Source organism: Megalobrama amblycephala, linkage group LG22 (genome assembly GCF_018812025.1).
Source record: "Megalobrama amblycephala isolate DHTTF-2021 linkage group LG22, ASM1881202v1, whole genome shotgun sequence".
Lineage (NCBI taxonomy): Eukaryota > Metazoa > Chordata > Actinopteri > Cypriniformes > Xenocyprididae > Megalobrama > Megalobrama amblycephala.
Window position 1 is genome coordinate 26803150 of NC_063065.1, and position 11847 is coordinate 26814996.

The following is an 11847-nucleotide window of genomic DNA, read 5'->3' on the forward strand; positions in this document are numbered from 1 at the left end:
TTTTGACACATGTTGTTTGTCATACAGTTGGATATATTGGTCTTTCTATGTCTGTACTGCATGACTAGAAAGTAGATTACTAGAAAGTAGATGCCTAGAGGTGTTGCCAAGATGGCCGCCAAGTAAACTGACTTGCTGTGAAAAGAAATTTGGTCATATACTTGCCCACTTTTTCTGATGAAGGTCATCTGGCACTGGAGATGAACATCTGTGAGAACATCTTTCCTTGTTTTCTCCACTTATGTCCAGCTGGCAGTGGAGATTCTTCAGGTCATTCTGTAGTGCTGGAGTTCACAGCCTCAGCGGATTGTTTTCTGTGTCTCTGTATGAGCTCTGTGTTTCTGTCAGCAATCTAATGAAGACTGAGTCCTCCACACTGAAATGTTAGCATGCTAAACAGTTAGTAATTCATAATATCGCAAAACTGTCAGTTTCTTTAAATCAGTGCATCTCTGGGGTTGTTACAAACCTTCAACCTATAGACTGAACTCACTGAAGCTTAAAAAGCAGTTTATATAAAGACTTTGTAAGATGTCTCCTCTCTTTAAAAACATTTTATATGACAATCATCCAACCCTGTTCCATTGGAAGTATGGTTCAGCTAAAGTCATTGCACCATACCACATTATTTACAGACAAGTCTAGTCAAGACACCTTTATTTATATTGTGCTTTATACAATACAGATTGTTTCAAAGCAGCCTTCCAGTGATAACAGGAAAATTACCCATTTCGACTGTTGTTTAGCTGGATCCAGTTCAGTGTTGATTAAGTTCTGTTGTAAAGATCATCAATTATTAAATTAGTTTATTTCATGTATAAAGCAGTTCTGAAAAAAAAAAAAAAAAAAAAAAAAAAAAAAGAAAGAAAGAAAGAAAGAAAAGGTACTCATCCATACAGAATTCTTGTGCTTGCTTTGGGGAGCACAAGAGCACAGTTTATATACACAGTGGGTACGGAAAGTATTCAGACCTCCTTAAATTTTTCACTCTTTGTTATATTGCAGCCATTTGCTAAAATCATTTAAGTTCATTTTTTTTCCTCATTAATGTACACACAGCACCCCATATTGACAGAAAAACACAGAATTGTTGACATTTTTGCAGATTTATTCAAAAAGAAAAACGGAAATATCACATGGTCCTAAGTATTCAGACCCTTTGCTGTGACACTCATATATTTAACTCAGGTGCTGTCTATTTCTTCTGATCATCCTTGAGATGGTTCTACACCTTCATTTGAGTCCAGCTGTGTTTGATTATACTGATTGGACTTGATTAGGAAAGCTACACAGCTGTCTATATAAGACCTTACAGCTCACAGTGCATGTCAGAGCAAATGAGAATCATGAGGTCAAAGGAACTGCCTGAAGAGCTCAGAGACAGAATTGTGGCAAGGCACAGATCTGGCCAAGGTTACAAAAAAATTTCTGCTGCACTTAAGGTTCCTAAGAGCACAGTGGCCTCCATAATCCTTAAATGGAAGACGTTTGGGATGACCAGAACCCTTCCTAGAGCTGGCCGTCCGGCCAAACTGAGCTATCGGGGGAGAAGAGCCTTGGTGAGAGAGGTAAAGAAGAACCCAAAGATCACTGTGGCTGAGCTCCAGAGATGCATTCGGGATTTATATATATATATATATATACCGTTTCAAAATTATTATTTTTTTATTATTATTTTTTCAATCAATTCAACAATTTTATATAATTATATCACAAATATACAAAAATTGCAAATGGCTAAATTCACAATTTTATTTATTTTATCAAAAATTTGACACTTTTTAAATCAAAATGTATTGTCCATTGTACACTAAACAAAATGACTGAATTCGATATCAATTAAAATTTAGTATAATTATATCAGAAGCATGTCTGGGGTACACAAATGGTTTTCTGAAAATAAGCTGATCTTATATACATATTTCACCCAATATTCTTTTTAACCTAATCAGCATAAACTAGATTTATACTAGTATTGCTTTTTATATGGTTATGTGTGTAAAATTTGCAAAATACAGTAAACTTTTAAAACAAAGGTGAAACATTCAACATTCAGTTTTGAACTGGAAAGGAGATGTTACCTCTCTTCATTTTAAATCAAACCCATTTTAAGTGCCGTCCATTTGTCGAAGATAAATTGTGCCTAAAGGTCCATTTTAGATCATAGTACGTTTGAAAGCCCCAGCTGACCGCAGCTAAAAGAACCATTTATCTTATGAAGAGAAACACTAGCACATTGAACAATGAAGCCTTAAAACCTATTTGAAGTGTGAGCGTTTCATTCATCAAACAAAGTCTTTGACCCTATACACACCCAGAACACACACAGTACAAACTCTCCGATCTGATGCTTAATATTGAATTGAGGCTTGGATAAAACTCTAAGGATGTTTAATAGAAAACTATTTTGTGTAGTTTTTTTAAGGCTGCTTTTGCTTCAGGACACATTTTTTGCAAAACTGTTTATCATACAAAAAAAAAAAAAATCGTAATGTTCTTAAAGTCAAGCATTTAAATGTATTCTTAGTACCATGAACTGCATAGGCCTAATTATATGCAACATGAAAATGTTAATGTTTCGTTATCACTCTGATGCACATTTATATGATCAGTTGCATTTTATTATTTGCATTTAGCATTGTTTTTCTCCACTAATGTCCCTGTCAGAACATGACCTGCAAATACCAAACAAATACACTGAAATTAGCATATTAATGTCACCCAGCCTGCATTGGGTGTGTGTATATATATATATAGTCTTGCCTGTATACAAGTGTATTCTCTCTACCTTTCTATCTTCTGTTGCTCTTTTGCTCTCGCATAAACTGAGACGTCCACCCAGCTCTTATTAATGTATCGGGTCTACCTGGGTTCAGTGACCTCTGCCCCCCCTCCGCTGGCCTCCCTTCATAAATAATGGGGGACGTCTGCAGCTCATCACCTCAGTAAATAGGCTGCCGTATAACTCCATATAACGGCCCCAGCCACTCCAATAGCCCAGCAGGTCCCGCTGGCAGCCCATCCATTACCAAAGGGCCACGGCTGTATCGTCCTTGGGCCGGGGCCGGACTGGGCCAGCCGGGTGAGAGAGAGAGAGGCTATGAGCTTGTAAAAAAGGATAAAGGGGGAAATGAAGGGGGTGGTGGGGTGGAAATGGACAAAAGTAGGTCACAGGCCTGCTTCAGAACTGAAAGTAAATGGGATACCAGTGGGGGGTGGGGGTTAAAGTACATCAAACCTGAGAGACAGAGATGAGTCAGTTTTTATTGACACTGGATGGACCTGTAATTTCAAATGAGTATGATTATTACTTAGTGCTGTCAAAAAGGAATAGAAATATGTAACTACATTATATATTTTTTTTGTCAGACCTATTTTTCAATGTTTATTATGATTACATACTTGTTATTTTGAATACAAAATATGTTTTCAATTAATTTCAAATAGATAAACAACCAAAAAATCAGCAATTAATATTTAATTTAAAAGTGTTATACCTTTCAAAAGTTGGTCAACAGTTTTTAATGTTGATAATAAAAATAAATGTTTCTAAATGTTTCTAACACCATTTACAACCAAAAAGTTTTGTGCATTTTGGCCGTTCATTTATACGACAACGATATTTTGGGGGCCTGAAAACGCAAACATTTGAAAACGGGTTTCAAAGTGCAAGTTTGTACAAAACAAATACCATTATCATCTCTGTGTAAACTACAAAAACGCAAATTTGAAAATGGTGACATCATGCGCATGCATATTACGTATTGGCGCATAGTGTTTCTTTAAGTGACATTGCCAACTACTGGCCTGGCATGCATAATAAGCGTTTCCATGGATCCGTGTGGACGGGGATCGTTTTGACAACGTTGTCATCTGTACATGCAAAAAACGAAGGGAAAACTTTTCCATTTTTAGTACTTTGTTGTGTAAATACCCTTAAGCACCAAATCAGCATATTAGAATGATTTTTGAAGGTGACACTGAAGACTGCCATTAGGTGAATAAATTACATTTTATAATATATTAAAATATAGAAAACAGTTAAGAGTATCATAATAATAATAATAATAATAATAATTCACAATATTACTGTTTTTACTGTATTATTGATCAGTGCAAATAAATGTAGCCTTGGTGAGGATAGGATACTTCTTTCAGAAACATTTTAAAAAAATCGGTAACACTTTACAATAAGGTTCATTAGTTAAACATTAGTTAATGTATTAACTAACATGAACTTACCATGGGCAATACATTTGTTACTGTATTTACTAATCTTTGTTAATGTTAATTAATGAAAATACAGTTGTTCATTGTTTGTTCATGTTAGTTCACAGTGCATTAACTAATGTTAACAAGATTTTAATAATATAATGTTGAAATTAACATTAAAAAAGATTAATAAATGCTGTATAAGTGCAGTTAATTATTAGTTCATGTTAACTAATGTAGCTAACTAATGTTAACTAATGAACCTTATTGTAAAGTGTTACTTAAAAATCTAAACTTTTGAATGGTAGTGTATGTGATGTATTGTATATAAAATTGATTTATTATTTATTCAAATATCTCTGACATTTGCTTTGTATTAAATATATTTATTAGCATTATATTGTATCTAATTTCTCTTCACTTTTTCCATACAAGAAAATGAATGATTGCTGGACCTGTCAAGCTTCAAACGATACCACTATACAAGCTGAAATAAAAAAATATTCTCAATAAAGCAAAAAAGTTTTTGTCTGACTTTCACATATATAAAAAACATATATGTAAGATTATTTTTTAAAAACAGATCTATGCCATACACCTGCATAACAGCTCTCCCAATGGTTTTAGAAAATAATTTCTGTGAACATTAGAGACTTTTCTAGAAAATCTGGTTCCCATCACAAGCAACTGTGAATATTCATCTCATGAATGTCTGGGCTGTGTAAACCGCCTGCTTCCGCACGAACGCTTGTACGTGTGTGCGTGTGTGTGTGTGTGTGAGCAAGACAATATTCACATGATGTATCTTGCAGATTTGCCGTGTCAGCAGCAGCGTTACAGGAATGATCTGCACACACTTCACTCCTGACAGGACTCAAAGTGCTGGAGCCGGGAGAATATTCTGCGCTCTCTCACTGAGAAGAATTCTTAATAATAAATATCACACTAATAATGAATGGACCAGTGGCTGCAGTTGTCTTGAGGGCATAATATCTAATTTCCTCTCTCTGTTTCATATCTCCACTCCTTCATGTCAGTACAGTCTGTCATTAAAGCAGCGCAGGTCTGTATCGCTCTTATTTATTTTTCAAATCAGTGTGTAAATCTGAGCCAGGCCCTTGTTACAGATGAGTTCCAATAAATTATGACAGACCGACTGACAAATCCAGAATTTTAAACAGCCCTCCGTCGTATGTGGGGCGGCTGACACTCAACCTGGCTGGAAAATCCTTCATAACACTTCAATTCTCTCTAAATGAATCGTGATGCATCTAATATTCTCTCACCCGCTGGAATTACAGAAGTGTTGTAAAGCTTTACACTGTCAGAAAAAGGGCAGTATCACAGCTTTATTTTTAAAATTTCTGTTTTGTAGAGTTCTGTACAGGGGTCATATTTGGTTACATGTTTTACAGTGTCCAAACTTCATTATTAAAACTATTATGTCTCAGCTATGTGGATAAAACCTGATCCTAAAATTACTATAATTTATAGAAAACAGATATAAAGGGCATAATAACTCATGTAAATGTAATATAAATGTACTTGTAATTAATAAATGTACAAACATTTTATATGGAATGAGGGATGAGTAAATGACAGAATTAAATGAATTATTCATTTAAGAAATGAAACCTTAGATAACACTAGAAGACTACAACCACCGTTGTATGACGTACATGTGTAAAAATGTGGGATGTGACTAACGTATGTAAAAAGCTTAGTACAGGAGAACCAGAGAAAGAACAAGTGGAAAAATCCGAATCTCAAGCTTTGTTGATCCTCACAAGCTCAGCTGCCATCTTGCATTGTGCTGTTCCTGATGGTGTGGAGTAAAGTCTTCTCCTGGGCAGATCACTGCACACGTGCGTTTAAGCAAGCCTGATACCTGAGCACGGAAACAGCCACCATCAACGCGGAACATGTTGCTATCAGAGCCCATAACATCAGTGCCCACCTCTGGCCTGACACGGCCTGACACGCATATGTGCCGCAGCAGGGTCAACGCTCGCCTTGGCAGCATTGAGGCCGAGTTCATCAGACAGCACGCAGGGGAAGGTGCTCCAGCGCGTTACAAACAAGAAACAGCAAAGCAGGCACCGAGGAACGTAAAGATGCTTGTTGTTAGAGAAGCAGAAGAAATGATGGTAAACAAATGGAAACAGCAGCGCTGGTGTGCACAGAGTTTACTGTTAGCACAAATTTGCCCTGACAGTGCATGTAAACAAAGCAGAGGCCCAGTGAGGCCGAAAGACACTACAGTATACTGATAAAAACCATACAAATGACAGAGCTTTCACTCGACAGTTTATATATATTAAGCTTATATGACTTTCTTATGAAACTCAAAAAGAACAATTTTGAAGAATGTTCATGCTGCTTTTTTGCATTTAAGAAAATTAATGATTACTGGAGCTGTCAAGCTTCTAAATTGACAGAAAATACATCTAACAATTGTATCATAAAAGTACTTTAAATGACTTGCATGTTATTTTTCAAACATCATAAGGATTGTATTGTGCTTGGTGTTTAATTTAAAGGATTAGTTCACTTCAGAATGAAAAAATTTTCTGATAGTTTACTCACCCCCATGTCATCGAAGATGTTTATGTCTTTCTTTCTTCACTTCAAAAGAAATTATGATTTTTGAGGAAAACATTTCAGGATTCTAGCTCTGCGATGTGCCACGCATTACGTAATCACATTGGAAAGGTCATGCACTTTAAAATCTCCCAACATCGTTTTTTTGTAAAGGGCATTTGACTTAGTCTTTGCATGTTGCTTTGTAGACACTGGATCGGTACTTTCGCCTACATGATGACTTTCCAATGTGATTACGTAATACTTGGTGCATTGCAGAGCTATAGTGCAAGATGAGCATTTGAAGAGTTCAGATGCAAAAGCCTCTAAGTGCCATCTGAAATTTTCTTATAAAATGAGCATTTTTATCAAGCTTGTATGTCTATGTTCAGTTATTTCACCTTAATGGCAATGAAAAGGACCTATTAATTGCCATTAAAGTGAACTTACTGAACCTAAACATGTGAGCTTGATAAAAATGCTCATTTTAGAAGAATTTTTCAGATGGCACTTAGAGGCTTTTGCATCTGAACTCTTCATTTGTGGTTACATTTAGTTTTTTTTTTTTTTTTTTTTTTTTTTTTAGAAAATGACATTATTTCCCTAGATAAGACCCTTATTCCTCTTCTGGGATTGTGTAGAACACTTTGAAGCTGCATTGAAACTGCAATTTGGACCTTCAACCCATTGTATCCCAATGAGGTCCACTATATGGAGAAAAATCCTGGAATGTTTTCTTCAAAAACCATAATTTCTTTTCGACTGAAGAAAAACATAAACATCTAGGATGATATGGGGGTGAGTAAATTGATCAGAAAATTTTAATTCTGAAGTGAACTAATTCTTTAAGGTATTAGCTTTAAATTCTCAGATCCTTCATATGCATATCCAGACTCTGTGTATTGCATTTGTTCTCAAGACATGCAAGAATCGATGTTTGGTCACTGACATCTAACGTAGCGCAATATGATTTAAACTATTTTCTTTTGCAGCGATGGCAAGAAAGCCATGTATCTAGAATTGTTCTATTGTTCTAAATCAGTCAAATAAACAACTAATGTCATATATATTCCTGATTTATTATCCACCAATACAGACATGTGTGTTATAAGAATCTTTCCTTATAAGTTCTGCAATATAACAAAGGAAACCACCTTGGTATAATATAGAGCCAAGGAAACGCTTTAATAAGAAATAACAAATAATCTGGTTGTCTTCAGCGGCGAACGGAAAGCAATTTAACGCATCAGTGGCGGTTGGCTATTAATTTGCGTAGAGATGGAGAGGGGACTCTGGGAGCAGGGATTCGAGGGACAACACGGCTGCTTTATGTATCATTCCGACTGCAAACAAGCAATGTGCACGCACAGTCTTTTTTTTAATTATAGAGCCATTTCTCCACAATGTAAATGCTAGCATGGGAGAGGTATATTATGGTGAATTAATAAAAGGCTCTGAGATAGGGGCCCATATGGCCTGTCCTTGGGGCATAGCATCAATAATGGCTGCCCTCAGGCTGGTTTGCACGCAGCGCCTGCGACTGAATGTGAAATATGTGTATACAGTAATTGGTTACAAAGATTGTGACCCCCCCACTTCCTTCTCAATACTTTTATCTGAGAGAGGAGGTGCTCATACCATCGGACTGCCTTTATTTCCCCCACATCATCAACATTACATCATCAGGCTTATAATTTTGTCGAACAACAGGGACCAGAATTCATTTTTGTTAGCTATTCCATGAACAGAAAGACTTTTTGACACCAATCCTAAACATTGATGGGGGACCACAATAGAAGAGATCTAATTGTTTGGAACAGTAAATGTTTGATCAGTGCCAATGAAGTCATTTTTCCTCCATTTTCCACAAATAATCCAATAAAAAAACACAATCCCGTCATGTTTATAAGGTGAACTATACAAACACATCACTTACAAATGTTGAGAATAAAGAGTCAACAGAAACATCAGGTAAGAAGTAGAAATGTTTTCAGATATTCATATACTCAGATATTGCTCTTTCATAGCTCATGAGACCTAATGGAATTCTTCACATTTAGTATGAACTTTGTTTTTCAGATGTTTATTCTAAAACAGGCAGAAGTTTACACTAAGTACAGCATGCACAGACTTGTATAATGAACATGGATAGCGTAATGTAGTTTGTTGAGTTTATATTGAGATCTCTGAATTTTTTAATCTGAGAAGCAGAAGACTCAAGTAGTTCAAAAAAATGACAATTGTCATCTTTTGACATAATCATCATCATCTCATTGTTTGCCTTCTGTTAAGCACAAAACATAATTTGTTACAAATGAAATATTAACTCTTCCATTAATCAAAATTGTCCATTTGCAGGATATTAATCTTGTTTGTAATTCTTCTTTCCTATAGCTTGTGCTCAAACAGGGATGTCATGTTAAGGTATATGGCATATGTGATACACATTAGTGTTATCTGTGATCATAACTTTGTTGTAAAGGGGAAATCTCACAATGAGGCTCCTTGGGGTCGTAGGGTGCACATACTCGATTTTTCTTCCCTTTTCTTTTCTCTTTCTTTTCCTCCCTCTCTTTTTGTCTTTTGGGGAATAATCTGCCCTATAGACATTACGTCTGTGTTTTCCTGCAATTAATTAATGCATCCCCAGCTAGTTAGCGGTAGCACTTGTTCCAGGACGGCGATGGAAGGAGGGCAAAGGGCCACCGCGAGACTCGGCTGCATAGCTGCAGGCCTTCGATTCCCAGCCACTGCGCCTGGACTATTTTTACCAGAATCCTTTTAAGAAGAGAGATTCTGATTTTATGCAAGAGGATTCTCCAGGGTTTCAATTAACTAGAGGTCACGCTGCAGATCCACTGGAAAAAGAGGGAAAAAAAGACGGAGCGCGAGATAAAGAGTGATTCTTTTAATTAATATGGCCTAATTAAACATTTGTAAAATGCATTTGCAGCGAAGCACTTGTTTTAAGATGGCAAGTTTGCTCTAATTGTGTGTTTACCACATTTTAAGCCTCTTAACTTTGGGTTTTCGTCACTGCAAAATGAACTTCATATGAGTCAGAGAAAAGTTTTAATCAGTATGGCCTATAGCAGTGGCATTGGAAACCAGCACAACATCTACCGGTTTTAGCAAGCTTTAAGCAAGCGACAGATGAATTTGCACCAAAATTCTGTGGATGTTGATTGGATGCTGTTGATGAGCCCATTTAATTTGCTAAAATATTAACAATTATAATAATTGCATTCATTAAGTACAATGGACTTAGGCTGCCCGTGTCCTACAATGGTCTGCGCACTGTCCATGTGACTTCATTTTTATCATCAGGAGGTTGAGTATACTTTGAAAGCTGGTCAGACATGACTGTGTGCAAAACAGAGCGGAACACATAAAATGAAGTATACCGGGGCCATTATTTGCGTTTAGCATTTTTTCATTAAAAACTACAGACCTGTAGTTCTGAAGTCCTCTGAGATATTTTGAGAAAAAAACATTTTTGGGCACTGAATGAGACTTTTATTCGGTCAGGCCAAGAGCATTCGATATTTCAGACAGTATTGCTCTGGCATGCATTGAAAACAGAGCGAGTCTATTTGTAATGGTAAAATCATACGTAAAGCACAGGCCACTGAGCATGATAGCCAATAGAGCTGGGCCATATGTCAGTCATAGAAGGGGCTGCTGGGAAATTCAAAAGCGATTAAGGAATGTTTGGTCAAAATGGCATGCCATGATGTGTGGCTTTGTTTCATGTCCAGTGAACATTATCCCACAAGCTCTCATTGCAGTGCTACCCACAGGGCACATCTAATGCAGCGCCCAACGTAAGGACATTTTCATGTCGTTTTGTGAGTGGTGTGTGTGATAGGAAAATGTGTTGTATTTTTCACAGTTAGCTCCCATTTGTGTTCACATCTGTTTATGTGGTCCAACAGAGCAACGATCTGTGGGTAAAGAGGAATTGGTTGCATTACTCGTGTATCAATCATGCAAACATGCCAACACTTAAGGAGATTTAAAATATGAAATAACACAATATAAAAACTAGATAAAAAAAAGATTGTAAAAACAAACTTTAAAGGTGCTGTAAATCTCATTTATTTAAAAGACCTCTGAAGAACAGGTGAGTCTCAACATAACACCGACTGTTACGTAACAGTCGGGATCATTAATATGTACGCCCCCAATATTTGCAAATGCCAGCCCATGTTCAAGGCATTACACAAGGGCAGCCAGTATTAATGTCTGGATCTGTGCACAGCAGAATCATCAGACTAGGTAAGCAAAAAAGAACAATAGCGAAAAATGGCAGATGGAGTGATAATAACTGACATTATCCATGATTACATTATATTTTTAGTGATATTTGTAAATTGTCTTTATAAATGTTTCGTTAGCATGTTGCTAATGTACTGTTAAATGTGGTTAAAGTTACCATCGTTTCTTACTGTATTCACAGAGACAAGAGAGCCATTGCTATTTTTATTTTTAAACACTTGCAGTCTGTATAATGCATAAACACAACTTCATTCTTTATAAATCTCTCCAACAGTGTGTAATGTTAGCTTTAGCCATGAAGCACAGCCTCAAACTCATTCAGAATCAAATGTAAACATCCAAATAAATACTTTACTCGCATGATCCGACGCATGCATACAGCATGCATGATGAACATCTTGTAAAGATCCATTTGAGGGTTATATTAGCTGTATGAACTTTGTAAATGCACTGTATTGTAGTCGAGAGCTCGGGGGGCAGGGAGCACACGATTTAAAGGGGCCGCAGCCTGAATCGGTGCATAGTTAATGATGCCCCAAAATAGGCAGTTAAAAAATTGAATAAAAAAAAAAAATCTATGGAGTATTTTGAGCTGAAACTTCACAGACACATTCAGGGGACACCTATCTTATATTACATCTTGTAAAAACAGGTTCTAAGGCACCTTTAACCAAATAAAATGAATTAAAAAATCAATTACAATAATTTCTATCAGTTGCTTGATTTCTGTCGTGTTACACAGGATGGCTCCGCTCACATTGACATCTCACTGGTGAA